At 48.7% G+C, this 23243-nt stretch overlaps 1 protein-coding gene across 5 annotated transcripts in view; it reads left to right on the top strand.

Moving 5' to 3' along the window:
- The window catches only part of ZNF536 (zinc finger protein 536), a 485998-nt gene that overhangs the window by 137450 nt on the left and 325305 nt on the right, over positions 1-23243 (top strand). For 2 of the 5 annotated variants that reach the window (XM_064381527.1, XM_064381528.1), the window contains exon 1: positions 16739-16913. The exons of the other annotated variants lie outside the window; for them this stretch is intronic. The gene's annotated coding sequence lies outside the window, so the exon portion shown is untranslated. Of the gene's footprint in view, positions 1-16738; positions 16914-23243 lie in introns of those variants that run through there. 5 annotated transcript variants of the gene reach the window in all.

Genomic DNA, 23243 nt, shown 5'->3' with positions numbered 1-23243 from the left:
ACAGGCCACTTAACTTCTCTGAGCTCAGATCCCACATCAGTCCACAGAGTCCAACCGGGCTGCCCTGCTCAACTGTGGCTCACCTCTTCCTGGTACAGACTCTGCTGCTTCCATTGATCAGGGAGCCTGGGTCTGGCTAAGTCTATACCCAGAGGAGAAGAGTGACCCTCAGGGAGTTGCAGCCATCTCCCGTTCACTGCAGGGGAAAACTGGGTCATTATGGGTCATCGTGCATGCAGGGTGAGTTTAAGGGTAAAGAGTCTTGGTGGTTATAATTGAGACCTCTTTCCCTTGGGCAGTGCAGGTATTATTGCCAAGCGTTACCTTCTTCTCCTGAATTCCGGGTCATTCCTAGGCTCATGGAACCCTTGGGTTAGCAGGAACTTTTATGATCAAAGCCACCTTCCTTTTATGGGTGAGAAGACTGGGGCTCAGAGAGGGTAAGGGACTGGCCCAGGGTCACACAGCAAGTCATTAGCAGAACCAGAGCCAGAATCCATGCATTTACATTTGCGTCCAGCTCAGTTCTCACCTGAGCACAGTATGCCCTCCTCACCTCCCCCGGGATGCCCAGGCAGATCCAGATACCTTGGGGGCCACTTTAGGTGAACTGAGGCTCCAGCCTGTGCCTGGATGCTGGGGCTTGTGTCTTCATCTCCGTAGCTCTCACAGCCCCTAGGATCATTCCTGGACCACCCTATAGTTAGCAATAACTTGTTGTTTTGATTGACTAGCCCCCTCGCTTCTGAAACTTGTAATCATTAGAACTTGTTGCCTTTTGGTTTAAGCAAACCCAATATATGACAAATCTACATTTCTTTCTGAATTTTCCGACACGCAGGAATTGCAAAACCCACTTATGCCAACACTCGGGATGCAATCAGGCCAGAATGCTGGCTGTGAGTTTCTGGTACCTGGACAGGTGATTTGGGATGCCCTTCAGGGATTCCAGCAGGCCCGTTTTAGGGTCAGAACCATGAAAGTTTTGGACAAAGGCAATCAAGGCTGAAGCAGCTCAGCCTGGGGCAGGGTTTGGACTCTGCCTCAGAATGTGTTTCTATGGCCCACCCTGTCACTGTGTGTCCTGGGCAGGTCTCATCCCTCTTGAGCAGCTGTCATTACCCCAGATTCAGAGCACAGTTGGTCAATGCATGAAGCTCAGTCTGCACAGAGCAGCGTGGGGAGAGCTGGCCCATCGAAAGGGACTGCCACCACCAGCACCACGCAGCTTCCACCTATTGCAGCTGCCTGGGAGCGTGGGCCGAGTTTGCCCAGATTTTCGGAGTTTTAAAAGAAGTCAGCAAAAGGGAATCCAGTTCTTTAAACATTTTTCTTCTCTGATGTGGGTAACAAATTCTAGTTTTCAAAACACTTTCTGTAAACACAAGTGTGCGTGTGGACTGGCTGGAGCTGGGGCCTGTATTTTGTGATTCCTGAGCGCAGGGCAGACGCAGCATGCATGGGGGGCTCTCTGCAAGGAGTGGCCAGCGTGGCCCTGAGCTGCCCTTGGGACAGCCTGGCCTGGAGCGTATGAGGTGCAGAGAGCCTGGAGCATTGCAGGTCCCTAGCCCCATGCTTCTCCTGGCCCTGAGTTCTCCTGCTGCTGAATATGGCTGTGCCACAGGGAGGCCAGTGATGGTTTCTGACTGCATGGGGTAGGGCCGTTGCTCAGAGATGGGCAGCAATACAGAAGTCCCCATCTTCTGGGGGAGGCAGTCAGGATGCCCCGCTGCAGGCATCTGGTTCCAGCTTCCTTCCTGTCTCCCCAGCACCTGAGTTATAGGGTGCCAACCTATCCTACCAATGTCTGCAGTGGGGATGAGGGGATGGCCGAGTTGCATCCTTGGGGGCAGTAGGAGGACCCCTCCCCACACCACTTGGGTAAGGCCTGCTTGGGAAAACACTTCTGCCTCCTCTGAGTCTGATTCCACCCTCGAGTGTGGCTGATCCACTGACTTTTCTCCCCTGCATTTGGGAAGCAGTGGTCCTGATCCTCTGCTATGCTAAGGCTTTCTCTGGGCTGCGACCGGACAGGGGCAGTTGACCCAGGGCCTGCGTTGACCCTGGGACAGGCGGAAGGACAAGATGCTTTCTGCCGTATGAGGCCACCTGCTGAGCAAGAAGAAAAGCTATTGCTCAACTCTTCCTGCTCCTTCCTCAGAGGGAGCCAAAAACCTCAGCTTCCCCGCGATGAAGAGCCTGACGGTCAGAGAGGCAAGCAGGTGGCCCAGCATCTCCAGAGCTGGGGGAGGAGGTTGGGGCAGGCCCCCAGATAGCTGCTGAGCGTTTCCTTCTACGAAAGTACCGTGCAGCAAGCTTGGGCATAGTGCAAGTGCTTGGGAAGTGGTCGGCCGGGCTCCGGGCCTCACTTCCTGTTGGTCCCTGCCCGGTTCCCTTGATTTCTGTACCCTCCCTTCATCCTTTTCACATGCAACGTGGAGTTTCTGTGTGTGTAATATTATTTGTTTTTATTTCTGTAATCCCTTTATTGTTTGCACAACTGCTGTCAGACTGTTGCCTGAAAGTATCACAGGATAATTGCAGAACGCCTGCATAAGTAATTTCTTATGAAATCGGGCCTTGTCTGCATATAAAATTGTTTTTCGTTGCTGCATGCATGGACTTTATTATATCGAGGCTGTTTACCGGGCTTGTACCTTTCCCACAGGCCACAGAGATGGGAGTGTCTGACGTCGGGACATAATGAAACACCATCAGTATTCTTTTTTGGTCAGATGACATTTCTGGAAGGTGACAGTCGGTCCGATGCGGTCAGAAAGAGCCTGGCCTTGGAAGGAGGGGAGGCATTGGCAGAAATGGGGACGACTCAGGCTCCGGCTTCGCAGGCTTCTGCCGGGGAAGGCCACTGGCTAAGCCCGCCGCGCACTGGGCATTTCTTCTTACCACATTTCTGCGATATTAATGGTGTGTGGTAGTGAAAGAAATGTGTTTTATTCTCGAGCCTAACCCCGCTGTTATCAAAGTAACTTCCAGCTTATTAGCGACAAAGGACTTTTCTCCTCTCTGCTGCCCTGTTCGCCAGGGCTTCCTGAATTAAACTGCTGCTTCCTGTCCTTTATATGCATGACCACATCTGGGTAGCCTGCTCACAGCCCTGCTGCTTAATAACAATCACCTTCCCTTTCAGTCTCTGTTGATTGTTTCTAATTCACTCTGACAGATAGTGCCTGACAACTTGCCGGCTTTTCCCTCCCTCCGTGACCTGAAGTTACTCACAGCACTTATATAGTCTGTCATTTTTAATATTTGATTTCATTTTAAGTTATGTGTTTTACTGAGAAGATGAAACCAAAAAAAAGGGGACTTGTAATGGAACATAAATTTAACCCTTCTTGCCATTCGGCACCCGCCCGGAGAACTCTCCCTGTGTGCCTGGGCGACAAGCTTCTCCTTTTCTGGAATCTCCGATGCTGTTGCTGCTGCGGCTGGATTTTCTTCTCTTTCCTTCTTTTTTTTTCTTTTTTCTCTTTTTTTTTTTTTTTTTTTTTTAGCCTTCTTTCTTTCATTTCTGGAAACAAAAGCTTCATGTCATATATTTTTTTCCCTTTAATGGGGCTTGATTACTTTATGGAGCTAATTATGGCGCTTTTTGCTTTGCAATGAGGGTCCAATTGTTAGAGATTTGGGGGGCTTTGCTGCGGAGGGAGGGCGTCCGGGGAGAGGCCTGGCAAAGTGGAAATGACTAACTTCCACGAAGCAGTCCAAAATGAGCAATAGACAGGGTGTGGTGGCTCACGCCTGTAATCCCAGCACTTTGGGAGGCCGAGGCGGGCAGATCACAAGGTCAGGAGTTTGAGACCAGCCTGACCAACATGGTAAAACCCCATCTCTAAAAAACAAAACAAAACGTGCAATGGACTTTGCTTTTTGGAGAACTTCTTTTTGTGCCAGCTGTTGGTGCAGAGAAATGTCAGTTTCCCTGGGCTTGGGATGTGCCACTCTGTGTAGGACCTTCCAAAGAGTGGGGACGGGGCGGGTGGTGGGGTTGAAGCTGGACATACATTTCCTTCTGCCACATTCACTCTGAATCTGCCCCCGCGGGCGGCCTGGCAAGGCCGGCGTCCTCCAGGGTGGGGTGGGTGGGACAAGCGTCCCACATCACTTCAGGGTCCACTCTGCTGTGACTTTGCCTTTTGTTTGCCATGAGACAAAGGCTCCTGTGTCCCTCTTGGCCCTTCAGAGGTCAAGAGCTGTGAGGCTGTGCATTAGGTCAGCTTTGCAAATAGACACCACTGACTAAAAAAAAGAGGCGCATTAACCCATGACGCCTCACTTCTGCCGCTGGTCCTACCGCGGGTGTCTGTCTGTCCCGCATCGTGGGGCACAGGCAGGTGAAAAAGTGCAGGAAGAGAGATGTGGGTTGGATGTCAGTTTGAAATATTTCAATGTCACCATCGCCCATAGCCCAGCCTCCCTGGGACCAAAGCCCCTCCGGGTCTGGGTGCTATCACTCTCACGGCCCTGTGTGTGTGGACCCTCGGTCCAAGTGTTCTCAGGTAGCTGCAGCTGCAATTGTGCCAGGGGTAGAGGTGTGCCAGTCCTCCAGGCAGAGGCAGGCGGCTTTCCTAGTGAGCTCCGGGAGGTTAGAGCCACTTCTCAACACTTTGTTATAAAGGTAGTCGGCTGGGAAGAGTGCGATGCAGTCTGGTCTTCTAGGAGGCCACTTTGCAGAAAGTGCCCTAGGCTTGGACCCCAGAGAAGCAAAGGGCGTCTAGGTAGGGCTGGCTCCACCATCCATGGCGCAGACATCCCAGCCGCTTTCCTGCTGTTCTGTGAATTTTGGGTCCAGGCCTGCGGGAGGAAGACCTGCAGGGGCCAGCCACGCCTGACCTGACCCAGCTACCCTCACCATGACTCATTTGCCTGGGGAGTTTCCTTTGCCAACCCTATTCCTTCGAGAACCTTGGTCCTACCTCTTTCCCTGGGCACTGTGGGTAAACTGAGGAACTGGCTGCTTCGTGAGGACTTTGCTCATTGTTTCCCATGTCTTCTTCCGAAGGGGATGAAAAAAGGCAAAAGCAATGATCTATTTTGACGGTGTCTCGGTGATGCTTGTATATTTGGCAAGCATTGTCTTTGTTTTGAGACATGCTATTTTTTTTTTTTTTTTTTTTTTTGAGAGAGTCTCACCCTGTCACCCAGGCTGGAGTGCAGAGGCATGATCTTGGCTCACTGCAACCTCTTTTTTTTTTTTTTTTTTAGACACAGGGTCTCACTCTGTTGCCCAGGCTGGAGTGCAGTGGTGCGATCTTGGCTCGTTGCAACCTCTCTGCCTCCTGGGCTCAAGCGATTCTCCTGCCTCAGCCTCTGCCACAGGCACAGGCCACCATGCCTGGCTAATTTTTGTATTTTTGGTAGAGACACGGTTTCACCATGCTGCTCAGGCTGGTCTTGAACTCCTGACCTCAAGTGATCCACCTGCTTCAGCCTCCCAAACTGCTGGGATTACAGGTGTGAGTCACCATCCTTGGTCAAGACATGTTAATTAAAACAAAAAAGGAGGGTCATGTGAAAAAAGCAAGATGGATGTAAACCATTGCCTTTCTACAAGAGCGAGTCAGCAGAGCGGGAAGGAGAAAATGGCTGCTCTGTTTCACTGACCCAGGTACTCTCTATTTATTTATGTTTGTGGAGATGGAGTCTCCATCTGTCATTGTCCAGGTGGGAGTGCAGTGGTGAGACGGGGGCTCACTGTAGCCTCAAACTCCTGGGCTCAAGTGATCCTCCCACCTCAGCCTCTCAAGTAGCTAGGACCAGAGGTGTGCACCACCATGCTTGGCTCATTCTTTCATTTTTTTTTTTTTGTAGAAATGGGGTCTCATCGCTTCTAGGCCTTTTGGCTGTTCAAGTGTAGTATCTGTTCTTATTAGAAATGGGGTCTCACTGTGTTGCCAGGCTGGTCTTGAACTCGGCCTCAAGTGATCCTCCCACCTCACCTCCCAAAGTGTTGGGATTACAGGTGTGAACCAGTAATCCTGGCCCATCTAGATGGTCTTTATGTTCCTGGCAATGGACCAGGTAAGACAGAAAATAGGGGAAGAAATATATGTTATTTTGTATTTTTTTCCAAATCCCTCAATAGTTGTAACCTTCCCGGGGACACCAGGCCTTCCGTGACATGTGTCGTGAGTGTGTGCGGGTGTGATGTGGGCTGTCAGCAGTCTTTGGCAGTAATGTTGATTCTCACTGACGACGAGGAACCTTTCTTTCACCCTAGCTCATTGAATCTGGGCTGAAAGGACCCAGTGCCATGAGGAAGAATATGTAGAGGGAGACCAGGACTGCCATTCCCTTTTGCTTTTAGGAGGGCAGTGGAAATAGGATCTCTCTCTCTCTCTCTTTTTTTTTGGTTGGTTTGTTTGTTTTTGTTTATTTGAAATGGACTCTGGCTCTGTCACCCAGGCTGGAGTGCAGTACTGTGCTCTCGGCTCACTGTAACCTCGGCCTCCTGAGTTCAAGCGATTCTCCTGCCTCAGCATCCTGAGTAGCTGGGATTATAGGGGCCCGCAACCATGCCCAGCTGTATTTTGTATTTTTAGTAGAGACGAGGTTTTGCCATGTTGGCCAGGCTGGCCTTGAACTCCTGACCTCAAGTGATTCACCCACCTCCACCTCCCAAAGTGCTGGCATTACAGGCATGAGCCACCGTGCCTGGCCAGAAATAGGATCTGAAAGAAGTTTTGGTGTTTGAGGTGTAGCCTCCAGCAAGGCCAAATCAAGCTTGTTTTCCTTCTCCTCCCCACAGAGGACTGTTGAACTTACCACTGGTTCTTGTTTAAGAGTGTAGGGGAAAATGGTGTTAAAATTAAGGAAAGACTCTGATGTGGATCTTATGCAGCGGGTCTTGATCTATTACCTGGTGGGCTGGGACAAGCTCCCTAGAACTAACTCCAGGCTGACAGTAGGAGGGGACACAGTATTTCCTGACCTATTCCCCACCTGCCCAGAGCACCCAATCCAGATCTTCTGTGCACCCAGCATCGACAGCATGTATGTTCAGTGAGGACTGAGGTCTGGATGACCCTTGGTGGCACTGCTGTTGTAACCCCTTGAGTTTTCTCAGGAGGCAGCCTGTCACCAGGGCTGTGGATTGACAACTACGCCTAAAAGGACTTTGCCTGTAGGGAAGTAAGGTGCGCACTTCTTCAGTACACTCTGGGCTGGGAGAAGCATACAGAGCCTGGCTACTCTACCCGGAGCCACCATTCTAGGCAGTGATGGGTTACAGCCACAGAGGGGAGGAACCCACATATCACAAACCACATCACAAAGTAGAGCACAACCAGTGCCACCTCTGAGATTCGATGGCCAGCCATGAATTCTCAGGCGAGAGGGAGAGACCAGTTAATAAAAGCAATAAGAATAAATTGTGGACTGATAATAAAGGAGCTAATAATTGTTGTGCACTTCCTCTGTGCTCAGCACTGTGCAATCATTTAAAGAGAGGAAAAACTGGGCTAGTTTTGAGGCTCAGGAAGAGCTTCATGGAAGGGCCAGCCTTGGAGCTGGACCCTGTGGGACCAGGAAGGTATTCACCAATGGAGATGGGAGAAGGCAAGAGAGAAGCTTCTTGCTGAAGGCAGGGGTTTGTCAAATGCATTTGCAGCTGCGGGAGGGGGGATTAAAGTGGTCATGCCCGGCAGAGGCAAGAGAGGTGGAAACTGGAAAAACTGGGGGTAGATGGGTATGTTGGAGAGGGATAAGCATCTCTGTTTTGTTGGAACTTAGGGTACAGGTGTAAGATGTAAGGGATACAGCATCAGAGCAGGCAAGAGTGGAAGTGTGGGCTGGACCCCCACGGTGAACAAAGCTGTGTGCCCAATTAAGGTGTTTGTGACTCATTGGGATGTAGCCAAAAAACAGAGCCACTAGAAAACCATTTGCTGAAGTGACGCAGAGAAAGTGGGAATGGGAGAAAGAGAATCACCCCGGCCAGGCGCAGTGGCTCACGTCTGTAATCCCAGCATTTTAGGAGGCTGAGGTGGGCAGATCACTTGAGCCTAGGAGTTCAAGACCAGCCTGGGCAACATAGGGAGATCCCATCTCTACAAAAAATACAAAATTAGCTGGCATGGTGGCGTGCGCCTGCAGTCCTACCGAGGTGGGAGGATGGCTTGAGCCTGCAGTCCTACCGAGGTGGGAGGATGGCTTGAGCCCAGAAGGCAGAGGTTGTAGCGAGCCAAGATCCCACCATCGCACACCAGCTTGGATGACAGAGCAAGATCCTGTCTCAAAAAATACAAGAGAATCACCCCACCAGCCTCTTGCAGAACTCGTTGCCTTTCTCTTGAATGAGGCTTAGAGTGACTACGGGAAGAAAGATGGACATTGGGACAGGCTGTTTGGGGTGTCCAGACAGTGTCCAGCCTGCGCAGCATGCTTGGTTGCGTTTCAGGCGGTCCCAGCACGCTCTCAGGCCAGGCCATGAACTGTACACAAGCAACTTGGCCTTAAGAAAACAACAAAAAGTGATGACTCTTGGGAAAAAAAAAAACAAAAAAACACCCTTTATATTCATCAGGGTCATATGGGTTTTTCTTTTCATATGTATACAAAAGAGGTACTTTGGGTGACACAGGAGGTGTATGCCAATGTCGAGAGCAGGCAAGAACAATGGAACAATTAGCAGATTCATCAGTTCTCCTGCTTATACTTCAGTTCCAAGAGTAAAATGTTAGTTTGTTCAACTCTGTGCTTTACGCCTTGATCACAGTGTGAAAAGTGTTGACTAAGCTCTGCTTCCTGGTTGGAGGGTCAAGACCCGTGGCTTTTAAACATGCTTATATGAAATCCAAACATCCATGGTCACTGGTGATCTGAAATCAAGGCACAACTTATGAAACGAATACGTAATTATCTTGTTTACTCAGGGTATAAATAGAGTTCATGCATTTTAAAATTTTTCTTCCTGATAAGGACTTTCACCAGCATTTGGTCTTTAGATAGGCATGTACACTCTCTCTCCCTCTTTCTCTTTCACTCTCTCGTCTTTCTTGTTCTTTCTCTTCTTCATCTTTTTCCTCATATCTCTGTTCCTCCCCCAACTTTCCTTCTCCCCTTCCCTCTCGGTTGCCTTTCTCTCTCCCCTCTCTCTTCCTCCCCTTCTCTCTCCTTTAGAAGGGAAGGGACTTGCCAGAGCCTGTTGACCCTGCAGGAGGCAGGAGCTGCCCTTGCAGTTCTTTCTAGGAGTATTTCCTGCTCCCACACAGCTTCAGTGGTGGGGAAGACGCTGCCCAGGGAGGCCCTGGTGTGCTTAAACATACGTTGCCACTTCCACAAATGCAGGCAAGGGCCCCGAAGCCCACGTCTGCCTCTGACGACCCAGCTGGCCTCCAGCTCCCGAGTAGCAAGGCCTCCCGTGGAGGTAACCTTCCCAGGCCCTCCCTGTGGGGCTCCGTTTCTGTGGGGAGTGGGAGGGCTGACTCCTTCGCTCTAAGCTGGCCACTTCCAGCATTCCCACACCTGATTTTGGAGTTTTTCCAGCCCGAGAACCACCTGCTTGTGGACTTTTAATATTTTTTAAGTAGGGTCACTTTTATCCATAACATACTGTATTTACCTTTGTCCTGAATAATAATAGCTATGAAATCTCTGGTTGAATTTACCAGGTATGTATTTTTCATATCAAACATCAAAATAATTATGTAAGTCTTCATTTAAAAAAAAAAAAACAACAACACAGTTTCTCTGGGCGTCATCTGAAATCTTGCCATGTGTCTGGTGATCGCTGTGCAACCTGGGGGCCCTGTTTGGGATTTTCACATCAGCTGGGTTCTTGGAATCTAGTGCAAGGAAGCCACCCCTCCAAGCCCCTGAGGAAGCCCCACTCCATCTGCAACTCCTCCAGCCCACAGCAAGTTCTCCTCTGTCTTCGTGGTACTTCCCTTTGAATCCCTAATTGCCATTTAATCCTGTGCTGCTCTGGTCACATCTGACAACACTGTGAGTGGCTGCTGGGCAATGCGTTCTGGCTCTGTCACTTTCCCTTCTCAGTTGCAAGACTCTTGAGAGTGGGCACCATGTTCTTCTGTGTCAGCCAAAATGCCAGATCAATTGAGCTGGCTGTCGGCCTGTCTGTCTATCTATTATCTAGCTGTCTGTCATATCAGTTTCTTTCTTTCTTTCTCTTTCTTTTTCTTTCTACCTATTCTTTCCTTCTTCTCTCTCTCTAGAACTATCATCTCATTTATCCATCTATCATATCTTTATATATGTATATATTTAACAGTTATCTTTCTTTCTCTTCGTTTATCTGTCATTTCTCTTTCTGTATATAGAAAGATGTATAGATTCTTACTTCCCTCCCTTCCTCTCTTCCCTCCCTCTCTTCTTCCCTTCCTTCTCTCTCATCTTATCTGTCAATCTATCTACATGTTTAGCATCTCTCTATATACAGATACCTCTATATACCTTTCTTCCTCTTTAGGTCTATTTATCTATCATTTATCTATCTGTCTGTCTATCTATCTATCTTTTCCTTCCTTTCTTCCTTCCTCTCTGTGGATCTATCATCTCATGTATCCATCATCATAGCTTTATATATGTATAGATTTACCTATAGTCTTTCTTTCTCTTTATCATTTCTCTTTCTATATATAGACAGATGTATTGATTCTTTCTTCCCTCCCTTCCTCTCTCCCTCCCTCCCTCCCTCCTTCTCTCCCTCTTTCCCTTCCTCCCTCCCTGCCTCTCCCTCCCTCCCTCTCTCCCTCTCTCCCTCCCTCTCTCCCTCCCTTCCTCCCTCTCTCCCTCCATCCCTCCCTCTTTCCTTCTCTCCCTCCCACTCTCCCTCCCACTCTCCTTCCTTTCCTTCCTCCCTCCCTCCTTCCCTTCCTCCTACCCTCCCTCCCTTCTTTCCTTCTCTCTCTCTCTAGATCTATCGTCTTATCTGTCAATCTGTGTATGTATGTATTTAGCATCTCTCTATATACAGATAGACCTATTTACCTTTCTTCCTCTCTAGGTCTATGCATCTATCCATCCCTTATTTTCCCTTTCCCCTGCCTTCCTTCTCTCTTCCATCCTACCTGATGAGCAACTGTTTTTTGCCCTGGGAATGTAGCAGAGAACAAAACTGCCACAGTCCCTGCCCTCTTGTGGCTGACATTTCAGTTGGAGGAGTCAGGCAATAAATATACAAATACTGTTATCTAGGAAGAATCCAGAACCCCATCTGTTAGGGGAAATGCCATACCAAGTGTTCAAACAGAGGGATCCGAAGCTGAGGGACGGAGGGCTGGCTGAGACTGGGTGATAAGGCAAGGCCCTCTGGGGAGGGGACACTGAGTTCCACCAGGATGTCAGTGCCTGGACAGAGGACACAGCAGGTGTAAAGGCCCTGAGGTGGCGACAGGCTGGATGAATTTGAGGAGCAGAAAGAACATGTAATAAAAGGATGACACTTATTTGGTTTCAGCTTCGACAAGGGTCAGTTTTTCCACTTCTCATGTGCTAGAAGCAATGGCCCCTTTCCATGGAAGAAAGTCTGACCCCTCACCTCTGAAAGCCCCTCCGCCACATCCCTTCTGCTGGGGTGCTTGGGACGGGATGCTCTGTGTTGTTCTCTTGCAGGACTGGAGGGCGGGAGAGCAGTGCGCTGTGCTGAGGCCACCGCTGACATGCTAATATTTCATTTTAATCTTGAGTGCCAGGTTACTTCCTGAATGAAGTGTCTCAGGCAAGGCTCTAACTTACATGAAATGAAAGAGTTTAATGCTAATTACACATCATCTGACTACTGAAGCCATATTTATTGATGATCTAAAAACACCATTGAGGTGGATGGACTGGGGATCTGTCTTGGCTAGAAATGCACCCGGAGTTCCTTTAGACTGCTTTGCAATTCACATTTGCACCCCCCTGCCATGGCAAAGCCCAGGACACGTGGATGTGGAGTGCGGGGAGCTGGAGTGATCCCTTTGGCCTTCTCTATCAGATGGATAGATCAGAGCCTTCAATGTGCATTTGATTCAGAAGGTCTGGGGTGGAGCCCGAGCTGCTCACCTTTAACCAGCCCCCGGGAAGTGCTGGGGATGCTGGTCCCATGGCAGCAGCACCGTGGGACATACAAGTCTGGAGTAGCCGAGGGGTGAGCACACTCTGATCTTGGCTCCTGGCCTCACAGAGCACAGGGAATGACACTCACAAGCGGAGACTTGCACTTCAGTCTCTTGCCTACCACCTCGATCTCTCCCTTCTCCTTTTCCTCCTTCCTGTGCCCCAGTCCTTCCTCCTGCACCCTCCCATGCCAGCTTTGCTGTGGGCTTTCCAAGGTTCAGCACAGCGTTTTCTCACACTTGTTAAAGTATCCACTGCAGGGCTAGACCACCATCTTCCACCCTCATGCCTGGTCTCCCCACTTAGACTTTGAGCCACTCAAGGGCAGAGCCTCTGTCCCTCCCTCCTACTCCTGTCCCTCCAGGGTTCCCAGATTCTTCTTGTGATGACAAGGAGGAAGCATATACTCCCCCATCTTCTGCAAGGAGACACTCAGCGGGGCAGAGCTGGCTGCAGCAGCCACGTCTCGATTGAGCCTGGTGTGCTGGGGCCTGGAACACAGGTCGGTTCTTCCAGTCCACCCTCCAGCTTCTCCTTAGCTTGTCTTCTTTTGACCATGTCTTTCCTTTTTTCTCATCAGCAGTCTGTGAATGGTGCAGACTACGGCTGAAAACTCTACCAAATCCTCTCCCTCCAACCATCTACACAGAAACCTACCTCGCTTCCCTTTGCTCTTTGCCACTGGAGCCGCTTATGTGCTCTCTAGCAGCCCCGAGGACGTCCCATCGATGTCCCTGCAAGGGCAACAGCATTTCCATCAGTGGCTGAGGTTGTGACCCACCTGGAGAAGGCACCCTGGTTGCTGCCCATGGGGAATATGGGTTTAATATTGCTAGAGCTTTGGATTTTTCCAGCAAAAGCAGGAATCTCTATTTTTACATGAAACTCAACAAGTTGATGACCCTTACGTATCTTTTCTTAAATTGCCATGTGAGCCACACAAGTTATGAGTTGGTGGAATTCAACAAGTGGACCGCAAGGTGTGGCCTCTGGTACAAACCAACTGTAGGGAGGATTCCTTGGATTCTACAGGGAGAAGCTCTCCGGGTCCCGGGGAGGGGACTGGTGGAGGCTGGGTCCTCAGCAGCTCCCGTTGTTTGGTGAAGGAGCATCACATGGCAAGGGCTTTGAGGACTCAGGAGCCATTTTGCAAGTGTAGACCCTGAAGTGGCTCTCAGGCCTCAGGAAAACTCATTCTTCATACCAGCTTGTCTGTAGCCCACCTATAATTAGCATCTGAAATTTCTAAATGAACTTCCTGATCCAATAAATTTAGCAAACTTGTTGCGAAGTGTTACCAAATCCTCTCCCTCCAACTGTCCACGCAGACGCCGCACTACCTCGCTTGCCTTTGCTCTTTGGAACCGAGGCGCGTATGTGCGCTGTCTGGCAGCCACGCAGACATCCCATTTATGTGATCTATAATGAGTTTATTAGTGTTTCACTGCCGTGTTGCTATTAAGTTTTATCAGTTTCAGCTTCAAGAGCACAAGGTTGAATTTTCAATAGAGTTTTCGCAAAGTTTAAGTGGGATTAAGATTGTTAAAAATATGTCCAAATGGTGGAAACATGTATTTGGTTTGATGATACTATTTCTGTCCACTCAAGGATTTTGATCTCTTATTTATAAATGCAACACTTTTCTGAAAACCAGAATGGGAGCACAGGGCTTGGAGTTTCTTTTTGCAAATGAAACATGAATGCATTAAATGTAGAGGATCACACTGAAGCTGTGTCAATTAAGACTGACCCGTCTGTGATAGTGCAGCTCTGAGTATTGCTGTCACTGTCCCGGGGTGTGGTTCTGACTGGCTCTTGCTTTGATCTGGCAAATAAACGTTATAAAGGAGGAGACAGAATTCTTCCACAGATTGCAAAGGGACAAAGTATGACATTATTTTCTCCCTGTTCCATAAGACAAGCAGGTTCTCCTCTGAAAATATGTGCGTGCATAATTAAATATTATTTACTTGGGTCTGCTCTGTAATTCTTGAACAGTTTTTTTTTTTTTTTAGGAGGAAACCAATTCATGAGTTTCTTCAGTGGCTGCAATTAGAATAAAGTGGTTCCACTTTTAGGTTAAGAGAAAAAAAAACAGTAATAGGCTGAGCTGCTATTATGGAAAGTTTATTATTATTGGTACATAAGCTAGCTGGGGGTTTAAGCACAGAGCAGTTGGATAATTTAGCTAGCTCCTGGATCCAATTAAAAAAAATCTATGTTGTGTCCACAGTGGGGGGATGGCCATCGCTGAGAAAGCACTCTAACGTGGATGGTGACACACCTGTGGCATTCTCTTGGTTCTACGCAGTTTGGGATGCAGAACGCTCTAAATCCTCTCATTACTGCCTTAGAGAAGGCAGACACTTCAAGCAGTTCTCCATTTATCTGAGATTACCAGTTAAACTCGTTAAAAAGCAACTATGGCTTGTTCACTCGATTGGCTGTTGGGAAGATTTCCGTGCTCTTTAGCAATGGCGACAGCATGGCTTTGATTAGTAGAGTGCTATACTTTTTAGGGGAGACCTTTTCTAACTTAATTTATGACTCTGGTTGAATGGCGTCTGTGCTGGGGTATTACGTATTTCCCCAACTATTGTACCTGATGTCAATAAAGGTGCATTTAGGGAAATCTGAACTAAAACCCCAGGGTGTTTTTGTTCTTTGGGGAAGCAATGCACCATAAACATTTTGAGCTCCAGCCAACAGCCCCCCCCCCCACCACCATGATTGCAAATTACTGTGGAATGTATGGATTGCTGGTGGAACACTATTTGAGGAAACCTGTGTTTTATAGAATGTCACTTTTATGCACAATCTAGGCAAAAGAGAGGGGAGAAAAACTAATTTAGACAGCAGACAGTATTCTCTTGAATGAAGATTATGACAAAAAATGTTCTAAAAATCAAGCTCTAAATATGGCTTTTTATTTAATCATTATTACATCAATCATCAATATCAATACTTAACAGCAAGCTGATAATGTAGCCAGTAGGTGAAACAGCTATTAAAAAGTGTAAAAAAATGATTAATCAGGTACGAGGGAGTATTAATGCCCTCCAATTATTAAATGATAAGTACGTATTTTTGAAAGTGTTTGTTTTTAATAATCAACTGTAATATTAGTTTGCAAAAACGTAATTGCTTCTTAATTTTGCATTTTAGCTTCTTTGTGCCGGGTACAAAGGTAGTATATTTCTGTAGTTATTGTTTGCAGCACTCCGTGTAAAAAATCACGTTCATTTCAAGAAGCTGTTATGGTATTGATTGTGGTAAAGACTTCCATTAACTGACCAATCTAAATCTCATAAGTGATGTCAGGATAGTTATGCATTTGCTTGGTTCAAGTATTCAGCCATTATGTTAGAATGCAGGCAGTGTCTGAATATGGCTGTTAAATTATTTCTAAATACCGAACCAGAACAGCTTAACAGTTCTGCAGTTTGAGACTGACACAAAAATGACAATCTGCCACCTCTTTGTTTTTTAAATATTAACGCTGTATTGGGATAGTATTTTTGGAGTAAAAACCTGTGGCACGAGAGGATAAGTGACATAAACAAAGGCAGCTGGGCTTCATGAAATAATGGAACAATAAGGCCCTTGCAGCCGCTCTCATCACTCCAGTATGTTAATTAGCATTCTGTTGTGGCCGCAACACTGAAAACATGTAATCTGTATTGGTGTACAGTACAGCTGTGAACACACATTCTTTTTTGTGAGTCCCTGGAGTTAGCCTTGCCATTGGCATATGCGTTTGGGCCAAAAGTCAAGCCATCACCACTAAAATAGCACACCATAGCAGCAAAATGTCATTTGTCTTTTCTTGTTTTTTTTTTTTTTTCCTCCCCTCAATGCCACATGCTATCCAGTGATGTAATCTAGTATCACTGCATCTGCCTCCCTGCTCTATTTTTGCAGGAGGGTATCTGGATATCTGTAGGGGAAAGGAGGGGGGCATTGCCGGCCAGCAGGAAGATGGAAAAGGCAGTGGCCCCAAAGGGTCAAATTTCAAATTAGAAAATCAATTATTTCTCTTTGCATATTTGTTTAAATGCATATATAAAGAATGTATATGTATATGCATATATATGTGTGTGTATATATGTGTATATAAAGAGAGAATATATATATATATATGCATTGAAGAATCTATGAAACATCTGCCAACTTTTTGCATAGATTCTTCCTTAAGTATTATGGAACTAGAACCTGCTTCTTGTTTTCCTAGGGTGAAAGAAGGGTAATTTCAGCACCAAGGCTTGGAGGAAATAAGACCTCAGAAAAAAGAGTCGGAGTAAACTTTACCCTTATTTATCATTTCTCTTTAGAACAGGGTTGGCAGCCTTTCACGCATGTCCTTAGGATGGGATTGGCTCTTCCCATTTCAGAGCTGATACAACTGAGGCTGAGGCATGGTCCAAAGATGCGCCCTAATTGCAGGGCCTTTCTGGCCTCTGCAGAGAGAGAGAGAGAGAGTGAAAACAATCAGTCACTTTGAGGGAAAGGGGTTAGAGCCAGTGAGCAGAGGCAGTTAGTGGCTGGGAGCAGTGACTCCAGCTTCAGAGGCAGGAGTCAGAAAGGCCTCTCTTGTGTGATTTTGCTGCTCACACATGGCCTGCTGGGAGCCGCCCCTGGTACTGCCGGGACAGGGCCCTGGGATGTGACTGAGGCCAGCTTTGGAACAGGGGAGGCATGAATCTGGAGAAGAGAGTTTCCACGTTGTCGTCATAGGAGCTGGACTGAAGTGACCAAAACCTTGCCTGGATTTTTACCTGATGAAGTTTGGCTTGAAAAGTGAAAATGGTTCCATTTCCCTTTTCCCTGTTCACAAGGTAATTCGGCTTTCTTTGTGTGTGCCTGTGTGAGTGTGCGCAAGTGCGTGTCCGTGCAGTCTCCCCAGCATCGAACGCTCACACACATGCACACACCCACACATAGACACACACATACTCCTGCATGTACAGACCCTTTTGCAAAATAATTTTTGAATCAAATATTCTAGCCCTTTAAAATTATTGTAATTTCGAAAGGAACCATCTGATGGTCAAAACTTTTCCTATATTTCCTACATTAATTCTCTTCATTATCCGCACCCCCCCCAAATCTAATCTGACTGTCCCAGAAGATTTGAAAACGAAGCAAAAACACCCACCAAACAAACAAAACAACCCACCTGCCTCTAAAGTAACTTTCAAACTCCCTGGGCAAAGCTTCATCTTGTCTCTTTCTGAAACATGAGCATGAATTCTGAGCTCCAGATTTTGCTTTTCATCTGTCTCCAACCTGATTGAAAAATTACCCCACCACACAAAGAAAACTCCTCATCGAGATCACCCTGCTGATCCAATTGGGTTCTGCTTTTAGACTTTAGAGAAATCAAATTGTCTGGCGATTTGGTGACAAGCTTGAATGTCTGCCTGGGAGCAGACTAGGTTAAAGGTTAATAGCACTTGTGCTTTTTAAAAAAATTTTTTTTATGTTTTCCTTTTTTTAAACTCCAGCAGAACAGAACTCTTCCCCAATAGCCAGGCCCTGCATCCCTTGCTAAGCCCCGAGGTCTTCTGAGAGATCTCAGTTGGTGCCTTTCCCCTGACTTGCCCTGTGAGGTAGGGCAGGACTGACACTGAGATTTTAGTTCTGTTGTTCTTTTTTTTTTTTTTTCCTGGAAATTCACACCCCCTACTCCTTGGTTAATGGCTCTTTAAATATTGAAATGCCTGGAAAAACAAAACAAAATAAAATAAAATGCAGCCTGTGAAAGAGATAAGAACAACAACAACAAAAATGTTGGTATCTTTTAGAATTTGTCTTCCTAGTGGTAAAAGTATATAATTAATAGGAGAATTTTCCTCCAGATGTGGCTATACTATAATAGAGCCTTATAAATGCTACAGAAAGAAAAATTGCTTGGAACGAAGGCGTCCTCAATGAGAGCACACCTGGGTCTGACAAAGATTGCATTTAGGGACTGCTGTGCTATCACATCGCAGAGAAAGACCAAGTCTCTGGGAGCAGCTGGAGAGAAAGCCCCGGCAAATCTGCATGCAAATAGCAGCACATTGTTAACTTAATCAGATGCCGAGGAAAGATGTGCCAGAATTCCAGGATGATCTACACACACGGAGGAGGAGCGGCCTGAGCTGCAGTGGGCGCCGGGGCCAGGGTGGGCCTCCACAAGGTGCAGGCGGCCCGGCCCCAGCCCCAGGGCCCCAGCCTACCCGCTCCCTGCCTGTTTGCCGGGCCTGCAGTCAATTCACCACGTAATGCCCGATTCGCTCTGTGCAAAGATCGAAAAGATAGAGCGTATTTCAATGGGATGGAAGCTTGATTTTTTTAAAATGGTGATATAGGTATGGACATTATTTCGCCTGATTCCATAACTCCAATTAAATAATATTTCTGCTTAAATATATGGGTGCATGAAGATAAGAAATATTGCTCTGGAGTGTATAAAGATATTTTTTTTCAATAAAAAAGTAGTTCTCTATAGATTGAAGTGCTGGGTATAAATTGCACCTTAAGAAGAAGTGGAAGACACCTGTTATTTCTATTTTAGATTAATATTAATGGAAATATATATATCTTAAATCTCCATCTTTTAGTCTAGCACCATAAAAAATATAAAGTAATACTATTTAATCACCCACAGCTTAATAGTGCCTTAGTTGTTTACTGCTATTGCACTAATTGCTCTGTACTAATGTGTTTTTCTGTGATATCCAGTAGTGCTAAGAGAACAGAGATCCATAACCAATTAAATATAGTGTTTTTTATGTTAAAAATATATCTGGTGAGGCTAGAAAAGGAATAGAAACCGCCCTGAAGAAAGGCGCCTTGGCACCGCCTCGGTGCCCACTAGAAGGTGCCCGGATTGTCTCTTTTGCGCAAAGACAAAGGGGGTAAAATTTTTTGGCAAGAAAACAAACCTAAGGAAAACCCAACAAACTGAATGTTTCCGGGTTTTTTTTCTTTTGTTTTTTTCTTTTCCCTCCTGTAACTTCTCAGACTGTTTCTGCCCTCTCCCCTCCAGAGAGGGCGAGTTTCATCCTGGCGGGAGGCCGGAGAGCTGCAAGGCCCCCCAGCCGGCGCCCGGGAGTGTTGCGAATCCCCACGGGTCGGGCCCGGGGAGCCGAGGCTGGCCCCCCGCCCGGGCTGGGGCGCCCGCCGCCTGCGAGCCGGAAGAGTGCCCCATTCACGCGCAGGCAGCCCTGGCAGAGGGTTAATTGAGGATCATTGTTGTTGGTTCCAGGAGGAGCAAAGCGCCTGGAGATCGGGCGCGCGGGCGCGGCTCTGGGAGGGGGGAAGGTGAGGGGAAATGGGACATAATGGCATTAATAATCATTACCAAAGACGGTGGGAGTAACAAAGGAATGCGTCTCGGAGACGCCGCCCAGCCCCGGGGTGTTTTCCGGCGTGGTCATGGTGCAGGAACGCGAACCCGGCCTCCGAGCCTCCCGCCGCCTGCGTTCGTTGGCGCGGCGCCCGGCGGTGGTGCGACCCAGAGGCCCAGCGCTGCCCCCGCCGGCCCGCGCCTGCCAGCCGGCCCTGCCCGCGCCCGGGCCCCGCGAGCGGCCGCACTTCACCTTACGGAGGGGAGATAATGAGATCAATTAGAGGCGCCGTCACCGCGCCGGAGACAGCTGCCGCCGCATAGTAATCACCGGCAGGCTGGGTGCGCGGGGGCTCCCCGCTACCTGCGAGCCGGCCGCTCCCACCACGTGGCACCGACCCCGGTGCGCCCCCGGCCCACGCCCCACAGCCACACCGCGCACCCTGCACCCTCCTTGCACCTCTGCCGGGGAGCTCACCGCTTCCACCTGCACTGCGGCCCTGGGTGTGGGAGGTCCTGGAACTTGGGGTATGAGTGCCTGTGCCGGAGGGGGTGTCTGTGTGTGCGCGTGTGGACATGAGTGTGCATGGCGTGTGCCCGGGGATAGGGGAGTGCAGGCTGGAATGTGCCGGCGTGGCACGCGTGTGGACCGGAGTGTGTTTGTGTTTGCCTCTCATGTGCCTGTGTGTCTGAGTTCGAGTGCTTACGGCAATGTGGGTGGTGAGTACCTGTATGTGGGTGCTAGCTGCACTTGTATGCCCATGTGTGTGTAAGCACGTGTATGTACATGTGTGCTTTAGTTATATGTGTAGATGTGTGTTAGTGTGACTGTGTGTGCTCATGTGCCTGTGCATGTGTGTTTGAGGTTTGTGTGCCTGGGTAGCGTCTATGAGGTCCGTGTGTATGACTGCATGGGTGGTGTGAGTAATGAGTGTGAGTGGGTTCGTGTGCATAAGCCTGTGTATGTGTCTTTATGTGAGTGTATGCCCATGTGTGTGCCTGATGTCTTGAGGGCGGGGAAGGCTGCTGTAGCCCCCTCTCCCTCAGCCCCTTGGGCTCTATGGGTGCTGAGGTTTCTTTGCCAGGCAGTTGTCCCTAAGATGGTTTCCAGTGCCAGATCTCTCTGGTCCACGCCTTGGCGTCCCTCTCCCCATTCCCCATACACGCCTTTGTTGAGGGTGATGGTGGCGGTGGCTCTTGACCTCCATCTGTGTCTTTGCCGTGGTGGATTTGTCTTTGTTGGCTGGCCCTGTTCCACCACACAGAGGGCGATGATGTCTCTGACCTGAGCATGGAGGTGCCTTGTCATCTGCTCCACCCTAGCCCCCTGCCTCCCACTACTTATATCAGATAATGAGGCTGACAACAGCCACCAGGGCCCTTGCAGACTCGGGGTGGTGTGGCACCGTGTCAGTTTCACACATATCGTCAGTAAACACTGGATACTCTGCGCTGGGCATTCAAGGTGCTTTTAGCTCTCAAAAACGGCTGGGCAGGGCATCTGTTCACTTTCAGAAACAGAATGGACGAGTGTCTGGGGAAGAGTGGGAAGGAGCTGTGGTGGGAGGGAGCTGTGGTGGGAGTGTCAGTGAGCTCAGGACCTTTGCACAGGTTGTTTCTTGCCTGGAGGCACTTTTTCCCAGTGACTCTCAGCTCCACAGTGGGTTCCTTCTTCAGCACAACCTCCCTGACACTCTACCCACCTGGTGTTCCTATTCAGTCACTGACGTTATCCAGTTGACTCTCTTGACTGCCACCTGGCTCCCCCATTAAAGCACATTTGCTCCCCCCTCGACTGCACCCCCCCCCGCCCCAGGCCAGGACCTTACCTTTGAGCTCACTGCTGCGCCCAGCATCTGGCATCGTTCTGAGTGCACAGTGGGTACAGGGTGGATGCCCAACAGGTGTTTGCAGGCCTCTGCTGCCTGGCTGCCCTGTGGGCTCACAGTCCGTCAAGGGAGCCTGGCTCCCATGCTGGGCTAGGGGCAGGGCCATCCTGACATGGGGGGCAGTATGGAAGGGGATGGAGCTTCTCTATCATCCAGAGACCTGACGTGGCCTGACACTGGGGCAAAGATGTGAAGGAGAAGGGATGGGGACAACTAACTCCAAACTCACCCACTAGACTGAAGGCCCCATGAGGGCAGGAGCCTGGCTCAGGTCCTTTGGAAAGCTAGCGGCCCCGCCCCTCTGGTCTCAGAGCCTCGGGATGTGGTGGGAGTCCTGGATGTATCCTGTGTGGACTTCGCTCATGGAACTCATTGCGTTACAGGACCCCACCACTTACCCAAGTTAGCCTTTGGGTCAGGGGTTTCCATGCTGTAGTCATTTCCGTGGTTGGCAGAAAGATGTTACAGGAAAGCGGTCCCGATCCAGACCCCGAGAGAGGGTTCCTGGATCTCATGCAAGAAAGAATTCAGGGTAAGTCCGCAGCTTGAAGCAGAAGTAGGTTTATTAAGAAAGTAAAGTGGGGAAAGTACAGCTACTCTATAGACAGGGTAGGGAGTTCTGGAAAGTAAGAAGAGGAACGTGTCCACCCTAGGTCCAATGCTTGTATATAGAGGATAAAAAAGATCATGGGGAGATGTGCTCTGCTACGAGGGTTTGTGATAAGGGATTAATTTTCTTAATGACTATATTTTGCAAGAATCAATTTTATTATCTTTAAAGCGAAATTAGGAATGCCTATGTTCTCAAGATATCGGAATATTAGGATACTACTCCCAAGTCTGGGGCCGTTGAGTAACCATTATCAATCTGTTCCCTTATCCATAAACATCTAGAGGTTAGAAATATTTCATTTTCTGGGAATGCAGCCCAGCAGGTCTCAGCCTCATTTTACCCAGCTCCTATTCAAGATGGAGTTGCTCTGGTTCACACACCTCTGACCATTGGGCAGATTCTTTGTTGCCCAACAGGTTCTTAAAGCCACCCTCTCCAGCGGCTGGGAGTCTAATCGCAGCCCTGTCTCCTCAAACCTTGTGCCCCTGAACAAGTGATTTGGTCTTGCTGATGGTCTCAGCACGGTCTGAGAGTCCCTGTACTGTGTTTTCTAATGCCAAAGTGGACTTGGCAATGAATGGAGGCTTCTTAATCGCCCCAGCCTGGACACCCTAACCGGGTTTCAGCCTCCTCTTCCTCCTCCTCTTCCTCCTCCTCCTTCTTCTTCTTTCCCTCCTCCTCCTCCTCCTTTTCCCCCTCCTCCTCTTCCTCCTCCTCCTCCTTCTTCTTCTTTTCTCCTCCTCCTTCTTTTCCCCTCCTCCTCTTCCTCCTCCTTCTTCTTCTTCCTCTCCTCCTCCTTCTTCTACTTCTTCTTCTCCTCCTCCTCCTCCTTCTTCTTCTCCTCCTCCTTCTTCTCCTCCCTCCTCCTCCTTCTCCTTCTCCTTCTCCTCCTTCTTCTCCTCCTCCCTCCTCCCCCTCCCTCTCTTCCTCCTCCTCCTTCTTCTTCTCCCTCCTCCTCCTCCTCCTTCTTCTCCTCCTTCTCATCCCTCCTCCCCCATTCCTCCTCCTTTTCCTCCTCCACCTCTTCCTCCTCCTCCCCTTCCTCCTTCTTCTTCCTCTTCTTCGATTCTCACTCAGTCACTGAGGCTGGAGTGAATTGTCGCAATCTTGGCTCACTGCAACCTCTGTCTCCCTGGTTAAAGCCATTCTCGTGCCTCAGCTTCCTCAATAACCATGCCACCACGCCTGGCAAATTTGAGTCACCACACCTGACTAATTTTTATATTTTTAGTAGAGATGGAGTTTTGCCATTTTGGCCAGGCTGGTCTTGAACTCCTGACCTCAAGTGATCTGCCTGCCTTGGCCTCCCAAAGTGGTGGGATTATGGGTG

This window comes from Aotus nancymaae, unplaced genomic scaffold (genome assembly GCF_030222135.1).
Source record: "Aotus nancymaae isolate 86718 unplaced genomic scaffold, 86718_ANA_hifiasm-v0.15.2.pri h1tg000028l, whole genome shotgun sequence".
Lineage (NCBI taxonomy): Eukaryota > Metazoa > Chordata > Mammalia > Primates > Aotidae > Aotus > Aotus nancymaae.
Note: the sequence above shows the minus strand (reverse complement) of the source record. Positions and strands in the feature narration are given on the sequence as shown.